General features: G+C 44.3%; 1 protein-coding gene across 1 annotated transcript in view; it reads left to right on the top strand.

Moving 5' to 3' along the window:
- The window catches only part of ALK (ALK receptor tyrosine kinase), a 750,864-nt gene that overhangs the window by 231,206 nt on the left and 506,648 nt on the right, over positions 1-13,010 (top strand). The window lies entirely within an intron of this gene.

The raw sequence follows: 13,010 nt of genomic DNA, 5'->3' as shown, positions 1-13,010 counted from the left end.
CCTGAGCAACTCAATATCTGACGAATGTGTAAAACTAAACATTGCCTGAGCAATTCAATGCTTGACCAGTGTGTATAAATAAACATTGCTTGACCAATGTGTGAGATTTAACAATGCCTGACCAACTCAATGGCCCTGACCAATGTGTGAAAGTAAACAGTGTCCGCTCTACAAAATGCACTGCCAACGTCTTAGGTAAACTATTCCAGACTAATTCAACTCCTCCCGTTGTTGTTACATTTGTAATTATGCATTTTTTTCATTAACACATTAACTTTTTTGTTCAGAATAGTCACTGTTTGTTCAGACTTTTTGCACTTGATCAATTTGCCCTTTTTTTTCCCCAAAAAAGTTTTATGGTGTCACCTACGTCTTGCATTGGTGGCCTAACACCTTGCATTGTTCATGCTTGTATGATGGAAGCAAAGCTGAACTTTGGGATCCTGAAAAACGCAGAAAGAAAAGCAGCCAAAAAGCGTGCAAAACTTGCCTTTTGTCTGTAGCTTTTTTTAATGCCAAGAGATCAGGTTTTCTGCAGAAAAAAAGCAGCAAAAAAGCAACGAGTGTACATAGCCTTAGAAACTCTATATGGATTTAAAAAAAAACGAAAAAAACATACTCACTGGAATTTTCTTAAGTTTTTTATTAATTATAAATATTGCAAGGAGTTTTCTCGTGCTTCTTATTAGTAGCAGCCATCCTGGCTTTTACTTGCCAAATAAAAGATAAAAAAAGAAGAACAAGAAGGCTGGTGGGTACTTTCTTGCCAGTTGACACGTCCACACATAGTTCCAATCGATAAAGATTTTTCCCACCGCAACGTCCTACTGGAACTACAGCGACACCCATATACGATAAATGATTGAAAACTACAAGATCAGAGTTTTCACCCAAGTTATAGAATTTAGTAAACTCAATAGAACTTTCCTATTTCTGCCACGATCCTTCAGGAACCTCTCAACAAGGCAGATTTTTACTGCACTTCACGAGTATCGTCTGTTTCCTCAATGAGATCTCATCTTGAGCAGACTCTTCACATTTAACATATGCTCACAAGAGGGGGCCCAACCTTCCCGAGACCCTGGGATGAGTCGTAATTATATAACATCTGTTCTCAGCTCCCGTTCATTAGGAATTCATAACTACTGATCAAAGTTTACTTCTGAAAGTAAAATATGAAATTTTAACGTCAAGGGAAAAAAGAAGATGAGGATTAGACGTGTATGGAGACATTATGGGGGCAGGGAAGACGGAGGCCTAGGGACTGCCAGTTGGGCAAAATGATCAAGAGTTACTGTAGGTAATGCTGGTATAACATGGGCCTCTCCTGCATATTATGATATGTGTCCTACTGAGCATCAATTACTTTGAAGAGTAAGAATATAATCAATATCTCAAATGAACACAAAAACAATTTCCAAATTGTCTCTTCAGAGAGGAAGAGGATTAGACCTCTAGTGCCACCTATAGGAAGTAGCGATCCTTGAAGTCAATGTCGACCCTTTAACGAGCCTTGTCACATGACTTAGGATAAAAGCCAAACCAGACTCTCAATTTGAAGACACTGTGTTTCGGGCTTCTGCTCCTCATCAGTGCAAAGTGTGAGGTCTGGTTTGGCTGTGTGAGAGGCGTCTGACCGGGATCCAAGGGGTAACGTTTCTCCTTACAGAGAGCGACATGTCAATCATGCCAAGATGAGGAGAGTTTAAAGCCAGTAAGATTAATAATATAACTTTAATTACAAAAGCTTCAGTTTTACTGAAATAAGTTGATGAAAAAATGGGTACATCCCATGTTAACAACTACTACATCTAGTATTTTGTATGACCTCCATGATTTTAAAGGTTGGCACCAAGTCTTCTATGCAGGGAATGAGCAAGTTGGTGACATACTGCAACATCGATCTTTTTCGATTCTTCAAGAACAAACTCTAGAGCCTGGATGCCAGATGGAGAGTGATGGCAATTTGTTTCCTCACAATTCCCCATATGTGTTCAGTTGGGTCAGACCAGGAGACACTTGGCCATGAATCACTGTCACCCTGTTCTTCTTCAGAAATGTAACAGATTTGTGTTTTGTATTATTGTCATGTTGGAAAAGTGCACGTCTACCAAGGGCATGGAGTGATGGTGGCATCTTCTTTTACTAAAGAACAGAACATCTGTGAATTCATGATACCATCAATGACATGTAGCCCCCTGACACCAGCAGCTCATGTGCCCCCACATAAGGACATGGCCACCACCAGGTCTTACTGTAGGCACCATTCATTTCTCTTTGTACTCCTCACCTTTGCAAAGCCATTCCAAAAACGTTTCTCTTGATCTCATCACTCCGGAGTACAGAGTCCTAGTAGTCTTCACATTTTTCTGCGGAAACCAAGAGGAAAGTCCAGCTTCAGGTAAAACCAATGCGTTTATTTGAAAAATAGATTTTTTTAAAATACATCCTTAACTTAGTATTTTGTTGCACAACATTTTGAGGCAATCACTGCAATCACACGATTCCTGTAATTGTCAATGAGACTTCTGCACCTCTCGACAGGTATTTTGGCCAAATCCTCGAGCAAACTGCTCCAGTTGTCTCATGTTTGAAGGTTGCCTTTTCCAGACGGCATGCGTCATCTCTTTCCAAAGATGCTCAATTGAATTTAGGTCAGGGCTCATATAAGGCCACTTCAGAATAGTCCAATGTTTTCTTCTTAGCCATTCTTGGGTGTTTTTAGCTGTGTGTTTTGGGTCATTATCCTGTTGCAAGACCTGAGCCTGAGACCAAGGTTTCTGACACTGGGCAGCACATTTCTCTTTAGAATCCCTTGATAGTCTTGCAATTTCATTGTACGCTGCACAGATTCTAGACACCCTGTGCCAGATGCAGTATTCTGCCACCGATATACGTGGATGAGATGTGTCTGAGGGATGTGATCACAAATCGCTATATAAACAATGGCAGGTAGCGTTACTCGCCAACCTGTGCCACCAGTCTCTATCAGCCGCGCGTGGTGATCCGGAAGGATGATGCAGTGATACATTCAACAGGTTTATTTACAGTACCTTGGTGAGATGAGGACTGTAGGTTACAGCTGTTACAGAATCACCAGATAGAGATAATAGAAGCTTCAGGTTAGAGGTAACAAGAGAATCCTTTCTCCAGCTCTGCAGCACATGTGGGATCCAAGATGGCACGGAGTACAAAAACAGGAAGAGAAGGAAAAAGATAGGAGGAGCTAAAGACAGAAAGGTGTTGTGGGAAAATTCCATAACAAATATTACAGTGATATAGCAAACGGCCAGTAGATGGCAGCAAAGTATAACAAATGATAGAACCAGGCTTATTAGCACTACAAAAAGGTCCATGTATGGTTGAAAGTCTATCATAATAAACTGAGCAGCACACTCCCCGTCTGAAATCCTTGGATTTCACTATACCATAAGTCTCGAATTGGGAGTGTTCACCAGAAGTGCATGGAGGGATACCTCAACCTGTAAGATAAAAACAACGCATGCAATGCAACAATAACATATTGAATAACAAGTCTAGAACGATTTCTTGAAGTAATCCAAAGGATAACCCATCTTCGGATTGGAGAAGCCGCGCTAGGCCAAACTGTCTCCAACCCATTTGTAATCCAAAGGTTGAAGTTCCTTGAAAGAGTTCCTACTGATTGGATGGATAATCAATCCTCAACCGGTATGAGTAAAATAATCTCTGATATAGGCCTAATGAAAGTTTTGGGGTCACCTTGCTTAGTAACTGTCACTTCTACCTTGCGTACCTTGCCATCGTCACTTGGAAAGGTTTTAGAGATAAGTCCCATAGGCCATGTGCTTCTTTCCTCCTTCTGGTCTTTCATGAGGATAATATCTCCTACTTGTAAATTTGGCTTTACGTGTTGCCATTTTCTTCGTTTTTGGAGAAGTGTCAGGTACTCCTTCTTCCATCTATTCCAGAAACAATTAGCCAGATGTTGCACATATTTCCACCATCTCTGATATTTGTTACCGGACACAGAGTCTTCAGGCGGGTTAGGAACAGTTCCAAGTTTCTGGGTGAGGAGAGTTGCCGGAGTGAGAATTGTAGGAGATTCTGGATCCGTAGATATGGTTACAAGAGGTCTTGAGTTTACTATAGCAGAGACTTCTGCTAAGAAAGTGGTCAAGGTCTCGTGAGTGAGTCTTGAAAGATTTGAGTCCATCAGCATAGATTCCAGTTCCTTGTGAAAAACATTCTGCTGCACATTGCGTATCACAATGAGTTCACTCAGAGCAATGTCTTCTGCAGAGAGAGGCTTATGGCAGATATGCCAACCATGACAATCAGTGTTACTGTCCTTATTGCGATAGCATTGTACAATGTGTACTAACCTTGCAATGGCACGAACCAGCCTCGTCCATCTTGAGAAGCGATCAAAACGCCGACAGTCCAAGCCAACCTCCTCCTTGAGTTTGGTGATGAAGGTGCTGACATCAGGACGGATCTCTGGGTCGACATCTGGATCCTCAAGGCTGAAGCTGTCTTCAACGGCAGTCTCTTTGCACTGTTCGTGAAGGAACTCTGGTCCTGTCAACCAAGAAGAGCTTGCGAAGGCACCAATAGACACTGGTCTAGTAGCAAGGTCCGCAGGGTTAAGATGGGATGGGACGTGCTGCCATTGCTGGGGTTTGGAGGATTTCCTGATCCTTTCCACTCGGTTACTGACATAGACGTAGAAGCGTTTCGTCTGGTTGTATATGTAGCCCAGAACTACCTTACTGTCTGTGTAGAATCTTATGTCATCCACGTGAATAGCTAGTTCGCTCTGTATGACGTCTGCAATCTCTATGGCTAGTACAGCCCCACAGAGCTCGAGTCTGGGTATGGTGTGCTCGGGTTTAGGAGCCAGTTTAGCCTTTCCAAACAGAAATCCAACATGGGCTTCATTGTTAGAGTCTACAACCTTCAAGTAAGCGACAGCGGCAATAGCTTCAGTGGAGGCATCAGCGAATACATGAATCTCCTTCCTTTGACTTGTAGTTAGGGATGCTGGAGTGTAACAACGTGGTATGTGGATCTTATCCAAGGCGCAAAGAGATTCTCTCCATGACTTCCACTTTAGTTGTTTGTCTGCAGGGAGTGGTATATCCCAGTCCTTAATGTACTCTGAGAGTTGTCTCAGCAGGAGCTTGTCTTGTATAGTCAGGGGTGCGACAAACCCAAGTGGATCATATAGACTGTTCACCACTGACAGAACCCCACGCTTAGTAAATGGTTTTTCTGCACCACTAACCTGAAAGCTGAAGGAGTCATTTAGCAAGTTCCACCTCAGGCCTAGACTTCTCTGTACTGGTGGATTGTCTGAGCCTAGGTTCAAGTCCCTAAATTCTGCGGCATGATCATTAGGGTGAAAGGCCTTCATGACAACAGCACTATTGGAGGCAATTTTATGCAATCTTAAATGAGCTTTAGAAAGCATACCTTGTGTCCGTTGGAGCAGATCTATGGCTTCCTCCACTGTAGGAAGGGATTTAAGACCGTCGTCCACGTAGAAGTCCTTTTCAACGAACTGTTGAGCATCCTTCCCGAACTCTGCTGCACCATCGGAGGCGGTCCTACGTAGGCCGTAGGTGGCGACTGCAGGAGAAGGACTGTTTCCAAAAACGTGCACCTTCATGCGGTATTCGATCATTTCCTTGTTGGTGTCGTTGTCTCGGTGCCATAGAAAACGGAGATAATTTCTGTGATCTTGTTGCACGATGAAACAATGGAACATTTGTTCGATGTCGGCGGTAATGGCGACCGGTTCCTTTCTGAATCTCATGAGCACTCCCACCAGGTTATTAGTCAGGTTCGGACCAGTGAGGAGAACGTCATTCAGAGATACGCCGTCATGTTTGGCGCTTGAATCGAACACCACCCTGATTTGTTTCGGCTTTCTTGGATGATACACTCCAAAGGAAGGTAGATACCAGCATTCTTCATCAGCTTGCAATGGTGGAGCTGGCTCTGCGTGCTCATTGCGAAATATCTTGTCCATAAAAGCTATGACATGTTCCTTCATTTCAGGCTTGTTCCTTAATGTTCTCTGCAGTGAGATGAATCTAGATAAGGCCTGTTCTCTGTTGTTAGGAAGCCTGGTCCTTGAAGCCTTGAAGGGTAAGGGAGCAACCCAGCGGTCAGATTCATTTTTGAAGAACCCTCTGTACAGAGCGAGACCGAGCAAGACGCTGGGACCGACGTCCCTGCTGAGCAGACTCCACTGCGGCTGGATAGGAATGGGAGACCGCAGTGGAGACGGCCCGAGATTCCCCCTGTGCAGAAGTGGGAACTCGAGACCTAACACAGTGTTACACACTAGTTTAGTGCATTAAAAGAGGTCTGGATACACATGATGAGAGCATTATACTGTCTCTGTACAAATCCCTAGTTAGACCGCACATGGAGTACTGTGTCCAGTTTTGGGCACCGGTGCTCAGGAAGGATATAATGGAACTAGAGAGAGTACAAAGGAGGGCAACAAAATTAATAAAGGGGATGGGAGAACTACAATACCCAGATAGATTAGCGAAATTAGGATTATTTAGTCTAGAAAAAAGACGACTGAGGGGCGATCTAATAACCATGTATAAGTATATAAGGGGACAATACAAATATCTCGCTGAGGATCTGTTTATACCAAGGAAGGTGACGGGCACAAGGGGGCATTCTTTGCGTCTGGAGGAGAGAAGGTTTTTCCACCAACATAGAAGAGGATTCTTTACTGTTAGGGCAGTGAGAATCTGGAATTGCTTGCCTGAGGAGGTGGTGATGGCGAACTCAGTCGAGGGGTTCAAGAGAGGCCTGGATGTCTTCCTGGAGCAGAACAATATTGTATCATACAATTATTAGGTTCTGTAGAAGGACGTAGATCTGGGTATTTATTATGATGGAATATAGGCTGAACTGGATGGACAAATGTCTTTTTTCGGCCTTACTAACTATGTTACTATGTTACTATGTTACACTGTCCATGATTTTAAGAAACTCCTTGTCTTCTATGGATAAGGCAACTTTGTTGTCATCTTTTGTCGTGTGAAACACTGTTCTCCCTAAGTCATCACCGTAGGGAGTGGGAATGATGTCAGGCTCCTGGACGGAATCAGAGAACCTCTCTTTCACTTCGTAGTGATGAAGGCATGGCTTAAAGTGAGTTGCGCGACCATTTTGGAGCACATACGTTTTACAGGCGTTGACTTCGGATGCCTTGTGACTCCTATCCAGACATACATCGCCCATGATTACCCAGCCTAGGTCGAGTCTTTGGGCGTATGGAGCATCATCTGGGCCGTTGCATTGTTGGCGTACCTTGTGGACCTTCAGAATGTCCCTTCCGAGTAGGATTAGAATATCAGCATTCATGTCCAGAGGAGGAATTTCATTAGTCAGGTGCCTCAAGTGGCGATGATAAAGTGCGGCTTCCGGAGTGGGAATCTCCTCCCTGTTATCAGGTATCTGGTCACATTCAATTAGGGTTGGCAAAGGTATATGCACGTTTCCCTTGATTGAAGAGACTATGTACCCAGAGGCTCTCCTGCCAGAAGTCTCAACACGACCAGAGCAGGTGTTGAGGATGTATGGAGTCATTTGTCCCTTTATGTTGAAGATCTCAAAGAATTTGGGCCTTGCTAGAGATCGGTTACTTTGCTCATCTATTATGGCATACATTTTGGAGGCCTTGTCGGGTTGTCCTTCTGGATAGACCTTAATCAGACATACCTTGGCACAGCATTTAGGATCAGTCCCTTCTCCACATACCTCAGTACATGAGGAGGAAACAGCGGTTGCAGTTGGGTCAGGGACCTGTGGCTCCTCGCCATGCTTTTGAGCAGGGTTAGATGCTGCAGAAGGTTGTGAGTTGTATGGAGCTGGCGTGGGATGCATGGCTGTGACGTGTTTATCACTGCTGCATTCAGTGCACTTAATGGCGGCCTTACACTCCTTAGCGAGGTGGTCTGAGGAGGTGCAACACTTATAACATATCCCAAGCTCCTTGAGGGTATCTTTACGCTCCTGCAAAGTCCTTGCTCTGAATCCACGGCATTCTTTAAGTGGGTGAGGCCTTTTGTGGATAGGGCACATACGGTTACTGTCCATGACTTTAGGAGCAACATTATTTGTCTTAGTGAAGGCAGGTGTAGTAAGTGGAACGTCAGTCTTTCTCACATATACTGTGTTCCTTGAATCTCTACGTTTGGCAATATTATCATACCTTGTAGATGATGATGATGCTGGTGGAGTAGGCTCAGTGAAGTCGAAGCTGGGATCATTCTTCTTCCGAGCTTGGTCACTGATGAACCTGGAAAAATATGAAAAGGGGGGAAAGGACACATTATACTGCCTTTTATACCGTGAGCCGTGGTCTGCCCATTTATCCTGCATGCCGTGTGGCAACTTGGACACTATTGGATTAACGCCATGAGCAGTATCTAGGTAGCTCAGTCCTGAGAGACGTGGGTCTAATTTTGCCAATTCTATTTCCTTTAGTAGGTCGCTCAGATCTTGAAGTTTTCTATTGTCCTTGTTAGTTATCTTTGGGAAGGTTTGCAGTCTTTTAAATAAGGCACATTCTATAGCTTCTGAGCTGCCATAGGTTTGTTCCAGTCTCTCCCAGGCTGCAATAAGACCTGCATCTGAATAGTCCACATGAACTGCCCTTATTGTCTTTATGCGCTCTGCTGATTCAGGGCCTAACCAGTTAACAAGCAAATCCAGTTGTTCCTTGCCGGTGAGATTAAGGTCTTGGATCACTGCTTGAAAGGTGGATTTCCAGGCTCTATAATTCTCAGCACGATCATCAAACTTTGAGAGACTAATGTTTATTAACTCCCGGCGAATCATGTATCTGGCGAAGTCAGACATGTCCGATCTCTCGGTCATTGTTGCAGGATGAACTTGTGGTATCCGTAGGGAATGTAAGTTCTCTGGCTTATATGACTGCGACAAATCAGGACGAAATGATGCGGCATAAGGGTTAAACTGCGGTTTAGTCTCTATAGGTTCTGCTGGCTGTGGCCTAAATTGTGAGTCAGAGCTGGAAGTTACCTTGTCCGCAGTAGGTGGCGACATTTCTTGACTTGCGGGCGCATCCGTGTTAGAAACTGGAGGTGGTGCTGGTGCAGATGTTGCATGTCTTAGCACGTAGTCTGAACTTCGATCAGCTGCGTCTTCCATTTCTTCTGGAATAAGACAGTCCGGATTATCATCTTGTCCCAGTGCTTGTTCAAGGACCTTCAGTTTAGCAAGGGCTGTTGCTTCTTCCTTTTCTGCTTGCAGTATTTTTAATTTCCTTTGAGCTTCCATCTCATTTCTTTGAGCTTCCACTTTGTTTCTTTGAGCTTCCACTTCCACTTCAGCCTCCCTTTTAGCAAAGGAGCTTTTTACCCTAGCTTCCTCTGCAGCTGCACGGATCTCCAGTAGCTTGTCAGACAATGTTGATTTCCTGGAGTGAGATGATCTGGAAGACCGAGCTGTGATTTTGGTCGATGTTGTGCGATGTGACCTAACCTCTTGGAGGTGAGCGATGCGGAGTTCTGCTTTATCCTGGGCATCTCGTACTAATGAGGTCTTTTCTTGGAGAAGAGTTTCCCTTTCAGTTACTTCTGCTGGGGCATCTTCCATGTCACAGTTACTCAGGAATGTGATGAACTTTGCAGACAGTCTCTGGTAGCGATCATAGGCGGCAGATAAACTCTTCAATGTGGCGGTTAAACCTGCAGCGTCACTGTGATAGCGTGGAAGAGCTGCTAAATAGTGATCAACTCTGCCCCATAAATGTTCTAGGTTATCATGGAACTCGTCTCTAGTAGTCTCAAAGTTCTCTCTGGCCTTTTGTGTCGGCTTGGTTACACGTTTGGGTCGTACGTCCTGCTCTGCAGTAAGTGTGGGCTCTGCTCCTGCAGCATCTATGGTGTCGGGAACATGATGTGCTTCACTTGCAGATGGGTCCATGGTGCCCTTTGTGGACATGTTTTAGATAAGATGGCGGACGGTTAAGACTTACTAGCAGACAATGCATATGCACACAGACACTGTTGACTTAGGTCTCTTGTTACTATTCTGCCACCGATATACGTGGATGAGATGTGTCTGAGGGATGTGATCACAAATCGCTATATAAACAATGGCAGGTAGCGTTACTCGCCAACCTGTGCCACCAGTCTCTATCAGCCGCGCGTGGTGATCCGGAAGGATGATGCAGTGATACATTCAACAGGTTTATTTACAGTACCTTGGTGAGATGAGGACTGTAGGTTACAGCTGTTACAGAATCACCAGATAGAGATAATAGAAGCTTCAGGTTAGAGGTAACAAGAGAATCCTTCTCCAGCTCTGCAGCACATGTGGGATCCAAGATGGCACGGAGTACAAAACAGGAAGAGAAGGAAAAAGATAGGAGGAGCTAAAGACAGAAAGGTGTTGTGGGAGAATTCCATAACAAATATTACAGTGATATAGCAAACGGCCAGTAGATGGCAGCAAAGTATAACAAATGATAGAACCAGGCTTATTAGCACTACAAAAAGGTCCATGTATGGCTGAAAGTCTATCATAATAAACTGAGCAGCACATGCAGCAAAGCAGCCCCAGAACATAACAGAGCCTCCTCCATGTTTCACAGTAGGGACAGTGTTCTTTTCTTGATATGCTTTATTTTTTCATCTGTGAACATAGAGCTGATGTGCCTTGCCAAAAAGTTCAATTTTTGTCTCATCTGTCCATAAGACATTCTCCCAGAAGCTTTGTGGCTTGTCAACATGTAGTTTGGCAAATTCCAGTCTGGCTTTTTTATGATTTTTTTTCAACAATGGTGTCCCCCTTGGTCGTCTCCCATGAAGTCCACTTTGGCTCATTCAACAATGGATGGTGCAATCTGATACTGATGTTCCTTGAGCTTGAAGTTCACCTTTAATCTTTAGAAGTTTTTCTGGGCTCTTTTGTTACCATTTGTATTATCCATCTCTTTGATTTGTCAACAATTTTCCTTCTGCGGCCACGTCCAGCGAGGTTGGCTACAGCCCCATGTACCTTACATTTCTGAATAATATGTGCAACTGTAGTCACAGGAACATCAAGCTGCTTGGAGATGGTCTTACAGCTTTTACCTTTAACATGTTTGTCTATCATTTTCTTTCTAATCTCACTGAGACAACTCTTTCCTTCACTTCCTCTGGTCGATGTTGAGTGTGATACACACCATGTCACTAAACAGCACAGTGAGTATCTGTAGCCCTTTATACAGGCCATTCACTGATTCCAAGAGTGTAGACACTAGTGTTGAGCGATACCTTCCGATATTCGGAAATATCGTTATCGGTTTGGATCGGCCGATATCCAAAAAATATCGGATATCACCGATACCCGATACCAATGCAAGTCAACGGGACACAAATCTCGGAATTAAAATAAACCCTTTCTTTCCTTGTAGGTTAATTCTACATGAAGGAAAACAACTAAGAATAATGTAGAATGTATTGGGGGAGGTGGAGGAGACATTAAAGGCATAGAGGTTTAGCCCAATCAAATGGAATAGCAGGAATTCTTTTTTTTAAAGACGTTCGGAGTTACAAAGATATTGACTATGTTAAGCTTTTTTATATTTTGTCAGATATTTGTTTCACTACTTCCATGCTCTTCGCCTTCTTTTTTACTTCTCCCACATTTTCTTCTTCATCATCCTCAGCAGCATCTTTTTCATAACTTCTTCTTCACCTTATTCATCTTCTTCTTCTTCACCTTCTTCCTATTATTCTTTTTTTTACATTCTTCATATTCTTCTTATTCAACTATTCTTCTTCTTCATATTCTACTTCTTCATCTTCTTCATATTGTTCTTCATCATATTCTTATTTGTGACAGGCATTCCTGTAGTTGTTATCTATAAAAGTTTTACAACAGGATTTGTCCGCGTTCATTTTGGCCTGCAGCAGCAGGTTTTTTCCAGGGGCACCACGAGGAGGAACGGACTCACCCCCATACACTGCTTAGTCTTCTTCTGCTTATAATTTAGATAATATATTTTGCTCTGATTTTTAGTCTTATGCTTAATGGTCTTCTGCTTTTTGTTCTGCAGCTTCTTGTTCTTCTGCTTCATGGTCTTCTTCGGGGTGGTCTTCAGGGTCGTTGTCTCCAGGGTCGTCGTCTCCGGGGTCGTCGTCATCTTCGGGGTGGTCTTCAGGGTTGCCGTCTCCAGGGTCGTCATCTCCGGGGTCGTCGTTTCCGGGGTCGTCGTCTTCTTCATGGTGGTCTTCAGGGTCGTCGTCTTTAGGGTCGTCATCAGGGAGATCCAGAGTGATTAGCAAAAACCATTTCCAAAAGCTTGAACTTGGAAATGTAGCAGAAGGTACAAGAATGCTGAGGAACTGCCGAGAACCAGCTGATGGTACTGGAACCCGGATGGGTAGCCGAATGTACAAGAGCCAATGGAACTACCGAGGACCAGCTGACGGTACTGGAACCTGGTTACTAAGCAGGAGGTACCTGTGCCAGAAAGCACTACCAAGGACCACCAGACGTTGGTGGAACTCGGATACCGAGAAGGAGGCACCTAAGCCAAAGGCTCTGCCTGGAACCAGCTGACGGTACTGGAACCAGGATGGGGAGCAGAAGGTACAAGAGCAAAAGACACTGCCGAGAACCAGCTGACGGTACTGGAATCCGGATGGGTAGCCGAAGGTACAAGAGCCAATGGAACTACCGAGGACCAGCTGACGTTACTGGAACCCGGTTACTAAGCAGGAGGTACCCGTGCCAGAAAGCACTACCAAGGACCACCAGACGTTGGTGGAACTCGGATACCGAGAAGGAGGCACCTAAGCCAAAGGCTCTGCCTGGAACCAGCTGACGGTAATGGAACCAGGATGGGGAGCAGAAGGTACAAGAGCAAAAGACACTGCCGAGAACCAGCTGACGGTACTGGAATCCGGATGGGTAGCCGAAGGTACAAGAGCCAATGGAACTACCGAGGACCAGCTGATGGTACTGGAACCCGGTTACTA

Source organism: Ranitomeya imitator, chromosome 5 (genome assembly GCF_032444005.1).
Source record: "Ranitomeya imitator isolate aRanImi1 chromosome 5, aRanImi1.pri, whole genome shotgun sequence".
Taxonomy (NCBI): Eukaryota; Metazoa; Chordata; class Amphibia; order Anura; family Dendrobatidae; genus Ranitomeya; species Ranitomeya imitator.
Note: the sequence above shows the minus strand (reverse complement) of the source record. Positions and strands in the feature narration are given on the sequence as shown.